Source organism: Dendrobates tinctorius, unplaced genomic scaffold (genome assembly GCF_039654945.1).
Source record: "Dendrobates tinctorius isolate UK_male_01 unplaced genomic scaffold, ASM3965494v1 ptg000193l, whole genome shotgun sequence".
NCBI classification, from domain to species: Eukaryota; Metazoa; Chordata; class Amphibia; order Anura; family Dendrobatidae; genus Dendrobates; species Dendrobates tinctorius.
Window position 1 is genome coordinate 179,590 of NW_027361860.1, and position 21,489 is coordinate 201,078.

Genomic DNA, 21,489 nt, shown 5'->3' on the forward strand with positions numbered 1-21,489 from the left:
AAAAGGGCTTTATCAATTTTACCACAGGCGGAACGATGTAAATGCACCCCCCCCAAAAAGAATATCATAAAAAGCTGGTTTTTGTTCATTCTGCGTCCCAAAAATCGGAATAAAAAGCGATCAAAAGATGTCACATGCCCGAATATGATACCAATAAAAAACGTCAACTCGTCTCACAAATAATAAGCCCTCACATGACTCGGTGGGTCAAAATATGGAAAAATTATAGCTCTCAATATGTGGTGATGCAAAAGCTATTTTTACAATAAAAAGCGTCTTTTAGCATGTGACAGCTGCCAAGCATAAAAACCGCCATAAATAGTAAATCAAACCCCCCGTTATCACCCCCCTAGTTGGGAAAATAAAAGTAAAAGAAAATGCATTTATTTCTATTATTTTTTCCCTATTAGGGTTTTCCCTTCGGAAGATAAAAATTTTGGGGCAAAAATATCATTTTTGTGGAAAAAAAAAAATGTTATTTTCATGCCCGGGTGTTATAAACTTCTGTGAAGCACTTGGGGGTTCAAAGTGCTCACCACACATTTGGATAAGTTCCTTGGAGGGTCTAGTTTCCAAAATAGTGTCACTTGTGGGGGGTTTTCACTGTTTTGCTACATCAGAGGCTCTCCAAACGCACATGACACCCGCAGACCATTCCATCAAAGTCTGCATTGCAAAACGTCACTACTTCCCTTCCGAGATCCGACGTGTGCCCATACAGTAGTTTTCTCCCACATATGAGGTATCAGCGTACTCAGGACAAATTGGACAACAACATTTGGCATCCAATTTCTCCTGGTACCCTTGGTAAAATAAAAACAAAATTGGTGACCTAAAGATCATGTTTCTGGAAAAAATACGATTTTTTTTCTTTTCACGCCCGGGCGTTATAAACTTCTGTGAAGCCCTTGGAGGTTCAAAGTGCTCACCACACATTGAGATAAGTTCCTTGGGGGTCTAATTTCCAAAATGGTGTCATTTGTGGGGGGTTTTCACTGTTTTGGTACATCAGGGGCTTTCCAAATGCGACATGGTGTCCGATCTCAATTCCAGCCAAAAACGTCAAATGGTGCTGCTTCCCTTCCGAGCACTGCCATGCGCCCAAATAGTTGTTTACCCCCACATATGGGGCATCGGCATACTCAGGACAAATTGCACAATAACTTTTAGGGTCCTGTTGCACTTGAAAAAATAAGAATTGAGGGTGAAAAGATCATTTGTGGAAAAAATGATTTTTTAATTGTACCACTGTACATTTTAAACTTCTGTGAAGCCCTTGTGGGTTCAAAGTTCTCACCACATATCTAGATAAGCTCCTTGGGGGGTCTAGTATCCAAAATGGGGTCACTTGTGGGTGGGGTTTCCACTGTTTAGGTACATCAGGGGCTTTCCTAACGTGACATGGCGTCCGATCTGAATTCCAGCCAATTTTGCATTGAAAAAGTCAAACGGCGCTCCTTTACTTTTGAGCTCTGCCACGCGCCGAAACAGTGGTTCCCCCCACATATCAGGTAACAGTGTACTCAGGACAAACTGCTAAATAAGTTTTGCAGTCCAATTTCTCCTGTTACCCTTGGTAAAATAAAATTGAACCTGAGGTATTTTTTTGTGAAAAAAGTTACGTTTTTTTTTTTTTAAATATTCAAAAAATTCCTGTGACGCACCTAAAGGGATAATAAACTTCTTGAATGTGGTTTTGAACACCTTAAGGGGTGCAGTTTTTAGAATGGTGTCACTTTTGGGTATTTTCTTTCATATAGACCCCTCAAAGTGGCTTCAAATGTGAGGTGGTCCGTAAAAATAAAATGGTGTTGCAAAAATGAGAAATCGCTGGTCAATTTTTTAACCCTTATAACTTCCTAACAAAAAAAAATTTTGGTTCCAAAATTGTGCTGATGTAAAGTAAATATGAGGGAAATGTTAATTAAGTTTTGTGTGCCGTATCTCTGATTTAAGAGCAAAAAAAAATTCTAAGTTGGAAAATTGCAAAATTGTCAATTTTTGGCCAAATTTCTGTTTTTTTCACAAATAAACAAGTTATTTGAATGAAATTTTACCACTAACATGAAGTACAATATGTCACGAGAAAACAATGTCAGAATCCCCGAGATCCATGGAAGCGTTTCAGAGTTATTACCTCATAAAGGGACAGTGGTCAATTGTAAAAATTGGCCCGGGAGTTAACGTGCAAACCACCCTTGGTAGTGAAGGGGTTAAAGGAAGACAGAAAATTTTGGGAGTTCACACTGATAAACCTGCTCAATTCATTAACAATAGGACTCAATTTAATACCTTGATTTATCACTCACTATATTGACACAATTGACATCTTCATCAAACTGACTACACAGGTTTCTGTTACAAATTAATGTAAATGTGGCAATTTAATTTCCTACTTTCAATCTGAACAGTGAAGATGGCTTCTGCTAACCGCAATCTCCTTGCACGCGACACATGCATGAAGCTTCAGGACAAGTCATCTGTAAAAGTATTGCAAAAAACTGCAGATGAAGAAGAGATAAACCAACCTGTGGAAGGAGTGAAGGAGAAGCAGAAACTGGTGAAAACTGAGAATCTTATTCTCTGAACTTCAAGAACAGCAAGTTTTCAGACCCACAGGAATTCTTCCCCGACTTCATGCATCGTAGTTGCATCATCCAGAATACGCCCTCTGGAAGGTACTATTTTTTATTGTAATTATTTTACGTGTATGTGTCACGGTTCCCGTGCCTCCAGCCGTGCGCTGCGCCACCCCTCCCGTCGCGAGCGCTCATTCTTACCCGGCGCCGCAGCTTCGCTCCCTCCTGTTCCAGAGACGCCGTCCTCCTCTGACCGGCTCGTGGCCTGTGACATCATTGTGTGCTCTGCGCATGCGCCATAAGATCACAGGCAGAGGGCCGGCCGCGGCCTAACGGCCGGCGGTGCCCTGACCCGGTAGCACCGCCGGACCAATGGGGACACATCTGCGGGTATATCAGGCCGCCCTCCCTTAATGGAGGCGCCTGATCATTGTTCTGACATCCTGACATCCATCTAGGTCCTGTGGTTTGCCTAGCAGCTTCCAATCTCTCACTGCCTTGTGCTTCCTTGCAGTCCAGCATACCCGTGTCCGTACCTGCTGTCCTACTCCAGTCCTGCCTGTGTGTCTGCACCTGCAGTCCTGTTCCAATCCAGCCTACCCATGTCCGTACCTGCTGTCCTACTCCGGTCCTGCTTGTCTGTGTCCGCACCTGCAGTCCTGTTCCAGTCCAGCCTACCTGTGTCCGTACCTGCTGTCCTACTTGTCTGTGTCCGCATCTGCAGTCCTGTTCCAGTCCAGCCTACCTATGTCCGTACCTGCAGCTCTGTTCCAGTCCAGTCTACCCGTGTCTGTACCTACTGTTCTACTCCAGACGTGCCTTCCCGTGCTAGTCCCTGCATTCCACTCCAAGCCGCCCCTCTTGGTTCCGGCTGCCGTGGCATTCGAACTCCTGGACCTGCTCCTAACGATCCCTGTATAGGGGTCGGTTCCACCTGGTTGCTCGTCCAGGGACCCTTGGTGTCATGGTCCAGAGGGTCCAGTCCGGGAAGTCCGCCTTGTCTAGTGTAAAGCTAACAGTACGATCAGGCCACGGATCCCGCCGGTGCCTCGGCTCCCGGTCAAAAGGAGTTGCTCATTTTATGGGAGAACCTGGGGCGCATCATGTCCGTAATGAAGTCCATGGAGTCACGCCTGTCTGCCCTACAGGCTGCCGATCCAGGGAACGCCGCCCAGTTGGCCAGCCTCCAGCAGGAACTGGGTCAACAGCGCGATGCCCAGTCCCATATTCTGCCCTATATGGCCTCTGTAGACAACCGTTTGGGGGCTCTCCAGTCTGCCGCTGCAGCCTCGGTCGCTACACCCAGTCCCGCCTTGCTTCCCTCTCCTCGCCAAGCCACCTCGGTATAGTGGTGACCCCAAACAGTGTAGAGGGTTCTTAAAACAATGTAGCCTGCACTTTGAGCTTCAGCCTCACCAGTATCCCTCAGATAGGGCCAAGGTGGCCTTTATCATGTCCCATCTGGAGGGGGAGGCCTTATCCTGGCTGAATCCTCTCTGGGAGAGGGATGACCCCGTGGTTTCAAATATTCTGGTTTTCCTGGACACCCTTCGTAGAGTGTTTGCTGAGCCGGGATGGGTAGCTTCCCTCACCGATTCGCTTTTCAACCTTCACCAGGGCAACATGACGGTAGGTCAGTACGCCATCCGGTTCCGCACGCTGTCTTCCGAATTGGGTTGGAATAATGCGGCATTGGTTGGAGCCTTCTGGCGAGGGTTGTTGGGCAGGATAAAGGATGAATTAGCGGGTTGGGATACTCCCAGCACTCTCGAGGACCTTATCTCATTGGCAACTCGAATAGACCTCCGGTTCCAGGAGTGTGCGCGGGAGTCAGCTAGGGACAGACGACCTAATAGGCCAGCCCTGACCACTATTCATTCCTTTAGTCTGCAACCAGCTGGGTCTGGTCACACTCCGCCTCCCGAGCCCATGCAGGTAGACCGGGTCCGGATGGCTGAGACACGTCAGAAAGAGACGGGCGCAGGGTCTCTGTCTTTATTGTGGAGGAGCTTCCCACTTCATCCGTTCTTACCCTGAGAGACCGGGAAACTCTTCCACCTAGGTCAGGTAAGAGAGGCCTCCCTAGGTGTAAATGATTCCTCTCAAGCTCTTACGTTCTGTTCTTTTACTTTCAGGGGAGAGGCGTGGGTCCGAGGTGGCCTACGTGGATTCGGGCGCTGTAGGTAGCTTCATCCGGTGTGAAGTGGTGGACAAGTATCAGATTCCCGTGGTTACCCTGAAGAATCCCAGACTGATCGCTTCTGTGGATGTCAGACCACTACAGGAACCCATCACGGCAGTCACAGAGGAGGTGGTTTTGCAAATCGGTGCTCTCCACCAGGAAAAAGTGGCCTTCTACGTGTTGCCCGATTTGTCTCACACCATTCTGCTTGGTCTCCCGTGGCTACGGACTCATCAGGTGGCTCTCAACTGGTCATCGGGAGAGGTTTTGCGCTGGGGAGATGCGTGTCAAGGCCAGTGCCTGAAACTTATTCGCCCAACTGTCTCCGCGCATCCACCTCTGGAGCTTTCGGGGCTTCCTTCGCCCTACTGGTCCTATGCAGACGTCTTTGACAAGAAGGAGGCGGAGGTCCTTTCACCACACCAGTCCTTCGACTGCCTATCTAGTTAATCCCTGGTTCCACTCCTCCTAGGGGTAGAATCTACCCACTATATCCCACGGAGACAGCAGCCATGTCTGACTACGTCCAGGAGAATCTTGCCAAGGGTTTTATTCAGAAGTCCTCCTCCCCCGCAGGAGCCGGTTTCTTCATTAAAAAGGACAGTTCACTACGCCCATGCATCGACTATAGGGGTCTAAAACATCACCATCAAGAACCGGTACCCCCTCCCACTCATTCCGGAGTTATTTGACCGTCTCAGAGGGGCATGGATCTTCTCCAAGTTGGATCTCAGGGGAGCATACAATCTTATCCGCATCCGTGCCGGCAATGAATGGAAGACCGCCTTTAACATCCGTGATGGTCACTATGAGTACCTGTTGATGCCTTTCGGTCTGTGCAACGCTCCGGCTGTGTTCCAGGAATTCGTCTGAGATCTTTCGGGATCTCCTGTACTCCTGTGTGGTAGTGTACTTGGACGACATCCTTGCTATGATTAAGGGTCAAATATGATCCGAAACGCGTAAGCCTACACATGCTTTTATCATCACTGGAATTGCATTTTTTAATTATGGATTAAAGGCTTTTCTTAATTTTTTCACATCGTGTGCTGGAACCACAAAAAATTTTTTTTCATTGGATGACATCCTTGTCTTCTCCTCTGATCTTCCATCCCATAGGAGGACTGTCCGCCTGGTTCTTCAGCGTCTTCGGGAGAATCGTTTGTATGCCAAGCTGGAGAAATGCCTGTTCGAGCAAACCTCACTGCCATTTCTGGGCTACATTGTCTGACGCCGGGCTGCAGATGGATCCAGAGAAACTGTCCGCCATTCTCAAATGGCCCGTCCTGTCGGCCTAAGAGCCATCCAACGTTTCCTTGGATTCGCCAACTACTACAGGCAGTTTATTCCACACTTTTCTTCACTTTCCAAGCCAATTTCTGCCCTTGCCCGTAAGGGGATCTCTTCTAACTCCTGGACGCCAGAGGCCGAGGAGGCCTTCCAGTCTCTAAAACAGGCTTTTTCCACAGCTCCTGTGTTGTCCCGTCCTGAGAGCGGCAAACCTTTCGTGCTGGAGGTGGACGCCTCCTCGACATGAGCCGGGGCTGTCTTATCCCAGAAGACCTCTTCTGGTTGCCTCGCCTTTGTGGATTCTTCTCCAAAGCCTTCTCTTCCGAGTGTAGTTACTCGATTGGCGACCATGTGCTTTAGGCTATAAAATTGGCTTTGGAGGAGTGGCGTCATCTCCTGGAGGGAGCAGTCCACCCGTTTGTCGTTTACCCGGACCACAAGAATCTGGCCTACCTTCAGTCCGCCCAGAGACTTAATCCTCGACAGGCCAGATGGTCCTTGTTTTTTGCTCACTTTGATTTTGAGCTCCACTTTCACCCTGGGGACAGAAACACCAAAGCCGATGCCCTGTCCAGAGTCTTTCAACCACCTGATGTTGGGGAGGAGCCGTCCCACATCATTGAGCCCGCAAAGATTATTTATCACCGTGGCACCGCTGAGGCCGCTTTCTTCACCTCCTGGTAAGACTCTCGTGCCGGAGAGTGCCAAAAGAAAAGTTCTTCTTTGGGGGCATTCCTCAAAATTGGCTGGCCATGCCGGAGCCCAGAAGACCCTTGCTCTCATATCCCGTATATATTATTGGTGCCCAACTCTCTGCCAAGATGTAGCTGACTTCGTTGCCTCCTGTTCCTCCTGCGCTAGGAATAAATCACCTCGTCGGCCTCCGTTTGGTCTGCTGCTTCCTCTGCCGGTACCTACATCACCTTGGGAGAATGTTGCCATGAACTTTATGACTGATTTGCCCTGCTCCTCCGGCTGTGTGGTGATTCTAGTGGTGGTGGACCACTTCTCCAAAATGGCACATTTTATTCCTTTGAGCGGCCTTCCTTCTGCACCTGGACTAGCCAAGATTTTCTTCCATCAGATTTTTAGGCTTCACGGCCTACCTCAACGGATCGTGTCTGATCATGGAGTCCAGTTTACTTCCAAGCTTTGGAGAGCGCTTTGCCTACTTCTGAATATATCCCTGGACTTCTCTTCTGCCTATCATCCGCAGACCAATGGGCAAGTAGAGCGAACCAACCAGACGTTGACTGCATACCTTCGTCATTTCTCCAATGCCCACCAGAATGACTGGGTTGACCTGCTTCCGTGGGCAGAGTTTGCCTATAACAATCATGTCAGCGAATCCTCTACCAAGTCGCCCTTTTCCATGGTGTATGGCACACACCCAAGTATACCTCTTCCTGTAGTCCCAACCTCCGAGGTACCAGCAGCCAACTCCTTGTCCCAAGAAATTTATGAAGTCTGGTCCAAGACCAATACAGCCCTCAAAAGGGCTAGTGAGCGGATGAAGATTCACGCAGACAAGAGGTTGGATCCTCCACCATTTCGCATCGGGGATAAGGTCTGGCTCTCGTCCAAGTATATCCGCTTAAAGTTACACTCTTACCAGCTGGGTCCCCGTACATTGGCCCTTTTGAGATCTCGGATCGTGTCAATGAAGTCGCCTACAAGTTGAGGTTACCTGCTTCGCTCCGCATCCCGAACACCTTCCACGTCTCTCTCCTGAAACCTGTGGTACTAAATCAGTTCCACTCTTCGGTGTCCTGCTCCTCGGCCAGTGGGTTCCGACGACACCTTCGAGGTAAGAGATATTCTCGCCATGCGGAGAGTTAGAGGTAAGACCTTTTTCCTTATTGACTGGAAGAGCTTTGGTCCTGAGGAGAGGTCCTGGGAGCCCCGAGAGAACAACGCTCCCCGCATTCTCAGGAGATTTCTTCTCAATCGCAGCAGAGAGTGGCTTAAGGGGGAGGGTACTGTCACAGTTCCCGTGCCTCCAGCCGTGCGCAACGCCTCCGGTCGCGAGCGCTCGTTCTTACTCGGCGCCGCAGCTTCGCTCCCTCCTGTTCCAGCGACGCCATCCTCCTCTGACCAGCTCGCGGCCTGTGACGTCTTTGCGTGCTCTGCGCATGCACAATAGGCCGCGGCCGGCCCTCTGCCTGTGATCTTAACAGCCGGCGGTGCCCTGACCCGGTAGCACTGCCGGACCAATGGGGACACATCTGCGGGTATAACAGGCCACCCTCCCTTAATGGAGGCGCCTGATCGTTGTTGTTCTGACATCCATCGAGGTCCTGTGGTTTGCCTAGCAGCTTCCACTCTGCCTTGTGCTTCCTTGCAGTCCAGCATACCTGTGTCCGTACCTGCTGTCCTACTCCGGTCCTACCTGTCGTGTCCGCACCTGCAGTCCTGTTCCAGTCCAGCCTACCCATGTCCGTACCTGCTGTCCTACTCCGGTCCTGCTTGTCTGTGTCTGCACCTGCAGTCCTGTTCCAGTCCAGCCTACCCGTGTCTGTACCTGCTGTCCTACTCTGGTCCTGCTTGCCTGTGTCCGCATCTGCAGTCCTGTTCCAGTCCAGCCTACCTGTGTCCGCTCCGGTCCTGCCTGTGTCCGTACCTGCAGCTCTGTTCCAGTCCAGTCTACCCTTGTCTGTACCTACTGTTCTACTCCAGACCTGCCTTCCCGTGCTAGTCCCTGCATTCCACTCCGAGCCACCCCTCTTGGTTCCGGCTGCCGTGGCATTCGAACCCCTGGACCTGCTCCTAACGATCCCTGTACAGGGGTCCGTTCCACCTGGTTGCTCGTCCGGGGACCCTCGGTGTCATGGTCCAGAGGAGACACTCCGGGAAGTCCACCTTGTCTAGTGTAAAGCTAACAGTATGTAGGTATGGTGGATGAACTCTCGTATAAACATATGTACACATGTATCTTACTAATGGGGACAGGATCCCATGTATAATTAGACATTGTTCCCTCTTTGACCGGTTACAATCTGGCTTCCGACCGTATCACTCAACTGAAACTGCTCCAACAAAAGTCAATGACAAACTAACCACCAAGAGCAAGCAACACTACTGTCCTTCTCCTGGACCTGTCTTCTGCCTTTGACACTGTACCATTCCCTATTACAGACCCTCTCATCTCTTAGCATCACATATTTGGCCCTATCCTGTATCTCGCCATATCTAACAGACCGAACATTCAGCATTTCTCTCTCCCACACCACCTCCTCACCTCGCCCACTGTGTGTCGATGTTCCCCCCAAGGCTGAATTCTTGGACCCCTACTCTTCATCTACACCTTCAGCCTGGCATAGCTCATAGAATTCCACAGTTTTGCAGTATCATCTTTATGCCGATCACACACAGATCTCTCTAGATCTGACAACCTCCTTGCTGACCAAAAATCACACAATGTCTGCCATTTCATCTTTTTCTGCATGCTTTCTAAAACATGAACACAGAAGTCATCTTTCCATCCACCAGAGCTATCCTTCAACATCAATGGCTGCTCCGCTTCCCCAGTCCCACATACTCTGTGCCTCGGAGTGATCCTTGACTCTGCCCTCTCTTTCAAGCCACATATACAAGCCCTAGCCTTCTCCTGCTAACTCTAACTCAAAAATAAAGTTCCCGGATCAGTACATTCCTTGACCAAGAAACTGCAAAAATGCTCGTGCATGCCCTCATCTCCCACCTCAACTATTGCAACCTCCTCTCTGGCCTCCCCTCTTGCACCACTCCAATCTATCCTACATTCTGCTGCCCGACTAATCTACAGTACCTGTCTGTTATTCCCCTGCCTCTCCTCTCTGCCAAGCCCGCCATTGGATTACTATTGTCCAGAGGCTCCAGTTCAAAACCCTAACTAAGACACACAAAACCATCCACAACCTGTCTTCTACATACATCTGTGACATGGTTTCCCAGGTACTTAACTACATGCAACCTTCGATCCTCTCAAGATCTCCTTCTCTACTCCCCTCTTCCCACAACCTCATACAAGACTTTTCCTATGCTTCTCCCATACTCTGGAACTCTCTACGCCAAGACTTTCACCCACCACAGAAACCTTCAAAAGGAAACTCAAGACCCACCTCTTCTTACAAGTCTACAACCTGCAGTGATCCTCAGTCTACTGAACCACCAAACAACCAGCTCTACCCTCTCCTAGTGCGTTCTTATCCATCCACTGTAGACTGACCCCTCATGGGCACGGTCCCCTCTCCTTTTGTGCTTGTGTGCCTTGTATTGCTTTTGTTTATTGTACTTGTCTATGTACGCCCTTTTTCACATGTAAAGCGCCATGGAATAAATGACGCTATAAAAATGATAGTAATAAAGTGCTGCAAATTACCTGCATGTAGATATATGCACACATCTTACAGGCTGTGCTGTTTAGCACATTAGACTATTACCACCATATAGTACATTGGCTATACGGATGTGCATTTTGGCACATTATACTTTACCCTTATACATATTCCTGCCATCAAGTGCTGCTTCATAATGATTGGATACTGCTATACTTTGCATCATAGCCATATAGTGTGCTGGTTATACTTACTGCTCTGTTCTTTTTTTTTTTTACATATTTCTCTTTTGTATATATTGGTTATTCTAATCAAATACATCAGCACAATTTTTACATGCTAACTTGATACTACTTTCTGATATACTATTATTGCCAAATAGTGCACCGGATATATTACTGTTTTTGGTGCCCTTTCCTACATAAACTGCTTTTATGCATCTCCTTTTGTGGTCCATATTATCCTATATTAGTACATCTGACTGACATTCCATAATAGAAACTTGTTAGCACATCACCCTTTATATACATTACTACCATATTGTGCTGCTACTAATCTGAGGCTGCCATTTCTATACATTTAAATATAAAACTAGTTATAAACTGATTTTGCTCCTGTAGTTTATTCTCCATCCTTTCAACTTCACACCATGGTTTTTTTTTTTTCCCACCATCTGCTAAATAATTATTTGTATTCTATGAGAGAGATATGTTAAGGTAATTTGATGGTCATTTCTGGGCTATTAGTCCTTTTTTATATTTAACGTTTCTAATATGTGCACTGCAGTAAGGTTATTCAGTGACTTCTGGAATGTGCTATGTGTTTATCATTTACAACATAATTGTATATAGTTTATATACAAAAGGAAAAATGGGAGTAAAAAAAAGTTTAAAAATTATCAATGTAATACTTGATTAATCCAACCATAAAGATTATAAAATTGTAAAAACACATTATATGGACAAAGATAGAAGGACACAAACCATAGAAAATTGGAGGCTTATAAAGCATATAGGCCGGGAGATTAAACCATAAGTCTCCAATTAAAGTGCAATGTACTAGTATGATGTATACAATTACTGTAGCAGCCAAAATACATCAATAGATCTAGCCATGTGACCACTGCTTGCTACAAATAGAAAATCATCAATAACAATCATTACTATTGGATATAAACCAAAGAAAATAAATTAAAAATATAACACAAGGACATATCTGTGAATAGTGTGATAACTGGCCCTTGAGCTTCAAGCTACGCCACCGATCAAGGTCTGACTACACTATCCATATGCAGGGACATCCATGCTGCATCACTGCAGCCAAGATGGGGTAGAAGAAATCTGCTGCTTTTCAGGAAAGAAAGGTTTTCCGTTGCATTTTGGTGGATTTTCAGTTTGGGTGTTTGTCGTGTCCCGGTGGAAGAAGTCCACCCCAATAATCTGTAGAATTGTGGCACTAACCCCAGTTTCTACTTCCTACAGTTTTGCATTTAGATGTGCCCCACACTCCATGTTCAGGTGACTTGACCTACGTCTAGCACTCAGCCCCGTAGACATGTCTATGGGACAGCAGGGCGAATGACCGTCTCCCCTGCACTGCAATTCTTAAGAGGAACAAGGGGCTCAACTCTGCTGTGATTCCCACCAATGGCTACAAGAAATCGTTTATCACACAGCCATAAAAGTGAAAATTAACCATTTTATTTCGGAGGAAAGAGCAGAGGGGTGAAATGCAAATGCCTAAGACATCCAATATTCTTGGATCCTTACCCGTTGTCTCCTGCATTCATTGGTAAGCGCTGCTCTTTACGCGTTATCTTTTTATGTGGTGATCTCACTTATTAGGTACTGTGAATTAGTTAGGAAAACACCGAACATTAGGGTCATAGAAAAAGCGCAATCAATTCTAAGTTACCTACGTGTGGTAAGATATTTGGCCATGTTGTATTTATGATCTAAAAATAGATGATCCCTTCACACTTGTGAATATCCTTGGCTGCCTTGGGGAATTAACCCATTTCTGTCATTTGATGTACTATCCCGTCCATGTGCCCTGGGACTTAGTTCCCAGGGATGGGATAGTATGTCACAGTAATCAGCGGCCCCCACGTGGTGAGCACCGCTGATCGTGGCTGGGTGTCAGCTGATTATCACAGCTGACACCCGGCACAATGTCAGGGGCGGTCACGGACCGCCCCCGACATAACCCCTTGCACACCGTGATCAAACACGATCGCGGTGTACCGGGGGTTAAAGGGAAGCATTGGCAGGGAGGGGGCTCCCTCTGTGCTTCCCTGAGCCTCCCACAGCAGCGCTGCTGCGGGGGGCTCCATCCCTGCTGGTCCCCGAATCCAAAATGGCAACGGGGACTTGCGGAGGCTGCAGGGAGCTGGCTTCCTCATGCCTGCAAAGCGCAGGCAAGGAGGATGCCTTGTGCAGTGCCTGTGACAGATCACTGATCTGTCACAGTGATCTGTGATGTGACAGATCAGTGTTCTGTCACAGGACAGTGATGTCCCACCTGGGACAATGTAATAAAGTTAAAAAAAGTGTAAAAATGTTAAAAAAAAAAGAAAATCACTAAATAAAACTAAAAAAATTTTTTATATTATATATATATATATATATATATATATATATATATATATATATATATATATATATATATATATATATATATATATATATATCCTAATAAATTCATTTTTTGGAAATAAAGAAAACAATAAGTACACATTTGATATCGCCGCGTCCGTAACGACCTGCCCTATAAAACTGTCCCATTAGTTAAACCCTTTAGTGAACCCCTTAAAAAATAAAAAAACGAAGCAAAAAATAATTCTTACCGCCGAACATAAAGTGCAATAACGCGCGATCAAAAAGACGCATATAAATATGCATAGTACCGCTGAAAACGTGATCTTGTCTCACAAAACGAGCCACCACACAGCATCGTCAGTGAAAAAATAAAAAAAGTTATAGCTCGCAGAATAAAGCGATGCAAAAATTTTTTATATAAAATGGTTTTCATTGCATAAAAGCGCCAAAAAAAAACGACCTAAATGAGGCATCGCTGTAACCGTACTGACCCGAAGAATAAAACCGCTTTATCAATTTTACCGCACGCGGAATGGTGTAAACGCACCCCCCCAAAAGAAATTAATGAAACGCTGGTTTTTGTTCATTCTGCGTCCCAAAAAGCGGAATAAAAAGCGATCAAAAGACGTCACGTGCCCGAAAATGGTACCAATAAAAGCGTCAACTCGTCCCATAAAAAAAGACCTCACATGACTCGGTGGGTCAAAATATGGAAAAATTATAACTCAATATGTGGTGATGCAAAAATTATTTTTACAATAAAAAGCATCTTTTAGCGTGCGACAGCTGCCAAACATAAAAACCCGCTATACATAGTAAATCAAACCCCCCGTTATCACCCCCTTAGTTAGGGAAAAATAATAAAATTAAAAAAAAAGGTATTTATTTCCATTTTCCCAATAGGGCTAGGGTTGGGGCTGAGATTAGGGTTAGGGGTGTGTTGGCGTTAGGGTTGGAGTTAGAATTGGGGGTTTCCACTGTTTGGGCACATCAGGGGCTCTCCAAATGCAACATGGCATCTGAACTCAATTCCAGCCAATTCTGTGTTGAAAAAGTCAAATGGTGCTCCTTCCCTTCCAAGCTCTGCCATGTGCCCAAACAGTGTTTTACCCCCACATATAGGGCATCAGCGTACTCAGGACAAATTGCAAAACAACTTTTGGGGTCCAATTTCTCCTGTTGCCCTTAGGAAAATAAAAATTTGGGGGCAAAAATCATTTTTGTGGAAAAAATTTTTTTTTATTTTCACGGCTGGGCGTTATAAACTTCTGAGAAGCACTTGGGGGTTCAAAGTGCTCACCACACATCTAGATAAGTTCCTTAGGGGGTCTAGTTTCCAAAATGGGGTCATTTGTGGGGAGTTTCAATAGTTTAGGTACATCAGAGGCTCTCCAAACGCACATGACACCCGCAGAACATTCCATCAAAGTCTGCATTCCAAAACGTCACTACTTCCCTTCCGAGCCCCGACGTGTGCCCATCCAGTAGTATTCTCCCACATATGGGTTATCAGTGTACTCAGGACAAATTGGACAACAACTTTTGGCATCCAATTTCTCCTAGTACCCTTGGGAAAATAAAAAAAATTGGGGACTAAATGATCATGTTTGTGGAAAAAATACAATTTTTTTTATTTTCATGCCCGGGCGTTATAAACTTCTTTGAAGCACTGGGGGGTTCAAAGTGCTCACCACACATCTAGATAAGTTCCTTGGGGGGGGGGAAAAATCGATCTTTCAAAATGGTGTCATTTGTGGGGGGTTTCCACTGTTTTGGTACATCAGGGGTTTTCCAATCGCGACATGGTGTCCGATCTCAATTCCAGCCAAAAAAGTCAAATGGCGCCGCTTCCCTTCTGAGCTCTGCCGTGCGCCCAAGTAGACGTTTACCCCCACATATGGGGTATCAGCGTACTCGGGACAAATTGCACAATAACTTTTAGGGTCCTGTTACCCTTGGGAAAATAAAAATTGGGGGCGAAAAGATTATTTTTGTGGAAAAATAGGATTTTTTAATTGTACCGCTGTATGTTATAAACGTCTGTGAAGCCCTTGTTGGTTCACAGTTCACCCCACATATCTAAATAAGTTCCTTGAGGGGTCTAGTATCCAAAATGGGGTCACTTGTGGGGGGTTTCCACTGTTTAGGTACATCAGGGGCTCTCCAAACGTGACATGGCGTCCGATCTGAATTCTAGCCAATTTTGCATTGAAAAAGTCAAACGGCGCTCCTTCCCTTCTGAGCTCTGCCATGCGCCTAAACAGTGGTTCCCCCCACATATCAGGTATCAGCGTACTCAGAACAAACTGCACAATAACTTTTGCAGTCTAACTTCTCCTGTTACCCTTGGTAAAATAAAAATTGAACCTGAAGTTTTTTTTGAAAAATAGTTATGTTCATTTTTTTAAATATTCAAAAAATTCCTGTGAAACACCTGAAGGGTCAATAAACTTCTTGAATGTGGTTTTGAGCACCTTAAGGGGTGCAGTTTTTAGAATGGTGTCACTTTTGGGTATTTTCTATCGTATAGACCCCTCAAAGTGGCTTCAAATGTGATGTGGTCCGTAAAAATAAAATGTTGCAAAAAAGAGAAATCGCTGGTCAACTTTTATCCCTTATAATGTCCTAAGAAAAATAAATTTGGGTTCCAAAATTGTGCTGATGTAAAGTAAACATGTGGGAAGTGTTACTTATTAAGTTTGTGTGCCGCACCTCTGATTTAAGGGCATAAAAATTCAAAGTTGGAAAACTGCAAAATTTTCACCAAATTTGTTTTTTTTCACAAATAAACACAAGTTATATGAATGAAATTTTACCACTATCATGAAGTACAATATGTCACGAGAAAACAATGTCAGAATCACCAGGATCCATGGAAGCGTTCCAGAGTTATTACCTCATAAAGGGACAGTGGTAAGAATTGTAAAAATTGGCCCGGTCATGAACGTGCAAACCACCCTTGGGGGTTAAAGCACTATGTAGCACTTTATTTTCACATATGGATATTTTATTCACACTTTTTGCACTTTATTTGCCTTATGCATATTAACCCTTATGGGCATTCCTGTGTGTTTCCCATACATGACATTTACTCTATATTGGCACTACGTTATTTTATACCCTTGCACTTTATGTACCATTTGTTTTATTATGTGAGCACCACACATTTATAAATCGATGTTTATTTTTTCATTATTGTCGTCACTTTTTTGTGCTTAGTGTATTGCTCATTTGTTACCTTTTTCCTGATATGGCCTTTGTCTTGTGTGATTGCAGGCACTAATTGTGTGCCATTTGCACTATTTGTTTTTATATTTGCCTTTATGTTCATGGATGCGTGGCATCTGCAAAATGTTGGGACAGCAATGGGGACTCCGGCAGCTTGTACCTTTGCAAATTTATTTCTTGGATTGCTCGGAGAGATTTATTCCTTAAAGTCAGTTTTTGAAGCATATCAAATTGTATCTTAGATATGTCGATGATATTTTTATGGTGTGGGATGGCCCTACAGGATCGTTCAAGAATTTAATTTTGTATGTAAACGAGACTAGTACTATGAATGTCATTTACATCTAATTTTGGTGAACAATAATTGGAGTTTCTTGAGGTTGCGGTGAGTATAATAGATGGATCCATCTGCACATCTTTATATTGAAATCCTACAGCATCGAACTCCATGATGCATTTTAATAGTTTTCATCCACCTCATACAAAACAATCCTTGCCTTACAGCCAATTTTTAAGGCAATCCAATGAACTATACAATAGATTTAAACAGAGGGGTTACCCAGATATCCTATTTAAAACAGCACTGGATAGAGTCAACACAAGGACAGGGGTTCAAAGTGTTAAATATGTGAAGAAGGATTTCCCCTGAGAAAAGATTCACATTCTGCTTTAGATATGGTCCGATGGATCAGCACATACGGGCATCTATCAGGAAGAATTGGCACATAGAGATATAAAGAGTTAACAGAAATTGGAGCCAGGGGGCCTCATATCTTGCAGGAACAGCACCAGGCTTAGGGACATTCGGGTTCGGAATCGGGTTAAAAAGGAACAAACTAATTGGTTGAGTATGGGTATTCCAAAAGGTAACCACAAATGTGGACATGGTTCATATTGCAAATTTCATATGATGGACCGTGTTATCCGTATGGGGGCCATTAGTCATACAGCCTCAGAATTAGTTTCATGCAAAACAGAATTTGTTGTTTATGTTGTTTTTTTGTCCATGTATTATATAGGCAAGACAATACGGCCTTTATATGTAAGATTCAGAGAACATTACAAATTCATAACTACAGGCAAAGGCGTGCCCCGGTTAATCAACCATATTAGAGAGACATGGTGGGACCCCAATTTGTTATTGTTTGCAGGCCTGGAAAAGGTTGTTTTGCCCCCCCACAAGGAGGTAATTTACATAAGCTTTTACATAGGTGGGAAGCGAGGTGGATTTTGCGTGCCAGCACTATAGGCCCTACTGGCTTCTACGATATGGTGGATCTGTCCATCTTTTTATAGTCTTATACATAGTGGAGTCGTTGCGTGCATCTTCCATGTGGAAATTGAAAAAAGTCAGCAGTAAAAGTTTTGAAAAAAATAATTGCTTGGAAATAAAAGCTTTGGAAAAAATTTTGAAAGAAAAAAATCCTTAAGCATCAGTTTTTTTTTTATATCATTTGATTTCTGTGCAATGGTTCTCCCACTCAGGTGCAGACATTTGTATGTTCGTATGCTTGTTACATATTGTTTTTAATCAATTTGTATGTATTTCATGACATTGTGGATGCAGGTTTGCAAGGAGGAGTTTCTGTGATGGGGTATTTCAGCTCATCACATCCTCTCATTCACTGACCCGTAGAAGTGCTATTGAGTGCAAAAAGGCCATTGTCAGCACTCGCATACTCCTATCCCCACTCTCCTGGTCATGATGTTTTAACAGTTGCCAATAATGAGTGGAATTTTTACACAAGACCGGTGAGTGCGATCTGCCTTTATTTACTTGCAATTGTTTTTATATTTGTGTATCCATAAAAGATTTATCATTTGAAATGGAACCTGTCACCTCCATTTTCGACCACAAGCTGCGGCCACCGCCGTTAGGGGCTTATCTACAGCATTCTGTAATGCTATACGCCAGCATTATAGAATGCTGTAGATAAGCACCGAAGGCCAGTGGCCGTAGCTTATAGCGGCAAAACGAGGTGACAGGTTCCCTTTTACTCGACAGTGCTTTACATACAACACTACAATATGAAAACTGTTTAGCACAGCTATGTAAGTGGTGGTGCAACAAGTAGGATCCTAGTCCGTAATCATGAATAAGAAACTTGGCAGCGGCTTCTGACCCGCGGTGGACGCAGTTTCTTTGCCTCATATGCTGCACACTGACCGGACCGACTCTGCATAATTGTGCCTTTTGTCCCTACTCCTGGGGGGACCATTTCCTTTTTTGGCTCTCCTTTTGAACATAATGCAAATGACAGCAGTACAATACATAGTACTGTGATGAAGGTCAATCTGACAGAAACGTCTATACTGTATGTCCTGTACATTAAAATCAACCTTTTCACTGGAAAACATATATAGTGTGTGTCAAGTTTTTATATTCTTACATACAACACTGTACCCAATGGGGCTCACAATCTAAAACATCCTATTACTAGGCCTTTAGAGTGCGATAGGAAAGCCACACAAAGACTGGGAAAACATTAACTCTTGGCAAATGTCATCCTCTGTGGGATTTGAACCCCAGACCCCAGTGCTACAAAGCTGTTGCGCTGACTACTGAGCAACTATATGCAGTGCTAACCACAGAGCCACGGTGCTGCCATAATAGCAATGCAAGAAAATTTTTGCTGGCAGCATTGTGTATTAGCTCTTTTTATGCACATGATATGCACAAAACATCTGTTTTTAATTGATTTGATTTATTGGAGGATTTAATATTGATATCCTATCTTTATAATAGGCTATCAATATTGACATCAGCACTGATCAGTTGACTGAAGGAGTTGTAGCGCTTCATGGAATAAGGACTGCTATTTTACCATACTTATACACTATGTTCCAATGTATTTATTTAAAGGGATCTCCTGTCTCAGTCTGTCTCCCCCTAATCTGCACAGCAATCCCCCTTCTTATAAGGAGAAGCAGGTCTGTGACTTGCAGGGTGGGGGGGGTCTGTCTCTTTCCAGCAACACTTCCAGTCAGGAGATATGACTCTGCAGTCCATCATGGCGTGCTGCCTCAGTGAGGAGGCCAAGGAAGATTGGTGGATCAATGACAAGATCGAGAGGCAGCTACGCCGAGACAAGGGGGATGCCCGCCAGGAGCTGAAGCTGCTGCTGGGGACAGGGGAAAGGTTAAAAAGCACAATCATCAAGTGTATGGGGGTTATCCATGGATCTGGCTACTCTGATGAAGATAAAAGGGGCTTCACTAAGCTTATGAATCAGGCAATGTAGACCCTTAGAATTCCATACAAGTATGAATACAGCAAGGGCCATGCACTGTTAATCGGGAAGTTGATAGAGAAGGTGTGATCATTTGAGATCCCTTATGAAGGATGCAATATAATATTTATGGAATGACCCTGGCATACAAGAATGCTATGATATGAGATGGTAAAATAAACGCTCATTCCACAAAATAATATCTAAATGACCTGGACCATATTGCAGATCATGGATATCTACCTTAAACAACTTGTGCTCTGGGTCAGAGTGCCCCCAACAAGAATCAAATATCTATTTGATTTACAAAGTGTCATCTTCAGAATGGTGGACATAGGAGGGCAGCAATGAGAAGGAAGAAGTGGATACACCTCCATAATGTTCCTTGTAGCTCTTAGTGAATATGATCAGGTGCTCATGGAGTCTGATAATGAGAACCGGATGGAAGAGCGCCAAGCACCATTTAGGATGATTATCACATATCCGTGGTTTCAGAATTCTTCACTCATCTTATCCTTATAATAGGCAATCAATATTGACATCAGCATTGATCAGTTGACTGAAGGAGTTGTAGCGCCTCATGGAATAAGGACTGCTATTTTACCATACTTATACACTATGTTCCAATGTATTTATTTAAAGGCAGTCTGCAGGATTTAACCCCTCCAAGCCTTATATATGTGCATGAAGCTCTTTTAAAGACAAACTCAATAAATACCTTTATATGGTCGGCCCCTTTCTCCCTTTAGTCAGAAATCAGCATTTCATTTGATATATAAATTATGCCTAACGACTGTGGTGGATCTTAACCTTCTATCACTCCAGCTCTATTTCCCACAGAGTGCTACCTGCTTTTGCTTCACTGACAGCCTCTATGAGGTGTTTCCTTCTGGGAAAAAAGAGCTGCAAGTAGATCAGGAAGAGGTGGCACCGAGCGGGTATAGAGCTGGAGCAACAGATCTACTCCCTCATTTGAATATGTATGCAAACCGATTTCAGATGAATAGACTGAACGTGTAAAAGTATTGCTGGAAGTATCTTTGAAAGTGCTATATGGGCATACACATAGATCCGGCCTCAATCATTCTCTAGCAGAGTTTTTTGTCCGTTGCTGCAAGTACTGCATTTGCTGGATCACGGCAAAACCACAAGGGTCGCACATGTCTGCCAGTCCCAAAGGGAATGAATGAGGCGAAATGCAGTGTTTGCCATAAGTGATCCGTTACGTGGCAGATGTGGAAAAACTACTGGATCTGCTGAAAAATGCAAAAATCGCTGATTTGACAGAAACCCAAGTAACTGATGACAGTCTGCATTACTCACACTCACCAATGGGGGAGGCAGCACTAAGTGCCTAGGGCAGCATAAACTCTAAATACAGCCCTGGCTGGAAGATGTGTGCAAGTGTAAATCAATATATTTACTTTGTTCAGCTAAGCAAATTCTCAACACAATTTTTGTTTAATAGCTATTCGAAACATACCTCAAATATATCTGACCAACTCAGCTGAAGAAGAATTCAAAGATAGTTAACCATTTTTGTGACGTTAAAAGGACAACCCATTACACATTCTGGGAAGGGCTTGGAAAAGCTCCATGAGAAGTGAGTGAACAGTAGGAAACGTTGAAAAGACATGTCCAGCTTCTAGGTGCAGTTACTAATTTATTGCTGTTTCAATACATATTCCAGTATATCACAGCAAAAAGACCCCTCTTGCCAGCCTGTGTGTTTTGACTCTTATGAAGTCTTAAGCTCCCATCACACAGCGATTTTGCTAGCGAGATCGCTGTGTGTGACACTTACCAGCAACAGACCCCCCCTGCCGGTTATTGCTGATCATCCTGTAATGGCCAGGACATTTTTTTGATCGCTGGTCTCCCACTGGCCAGCACGCTGCGTGTGGCAAGCAGGAGACCAGCGATCAGGAGCTGGTAACTAAGGTAAACAGAGGGTTTCTAAGTGCCGCGCACTGCTTAGAAACCCAATGTGTACCTTGGTTACCAGCTCCCTGCACCAGCGCACTGGTAACTAAGGTATACAGTGGGTAACTAAGTGACGTGCATCGC

The 21,489-nt window shown here is 44.7% G+C and overlaps 1 pseudogene; it reads left to right on the forward strand.

The window, feature by feature from the left end:
• The first annotated feature begins 19,185 nt into the window (after positions 1–19,185).
• On the forward strand, positions 19,186–19,944 carry LOC141056014 (guanine nucleotide-binding protein G(q) subunit alpha-like; annotated as a pseudogene).
• Positions 19,945–21,489: the final 1,545 nt, after the last annotated feature.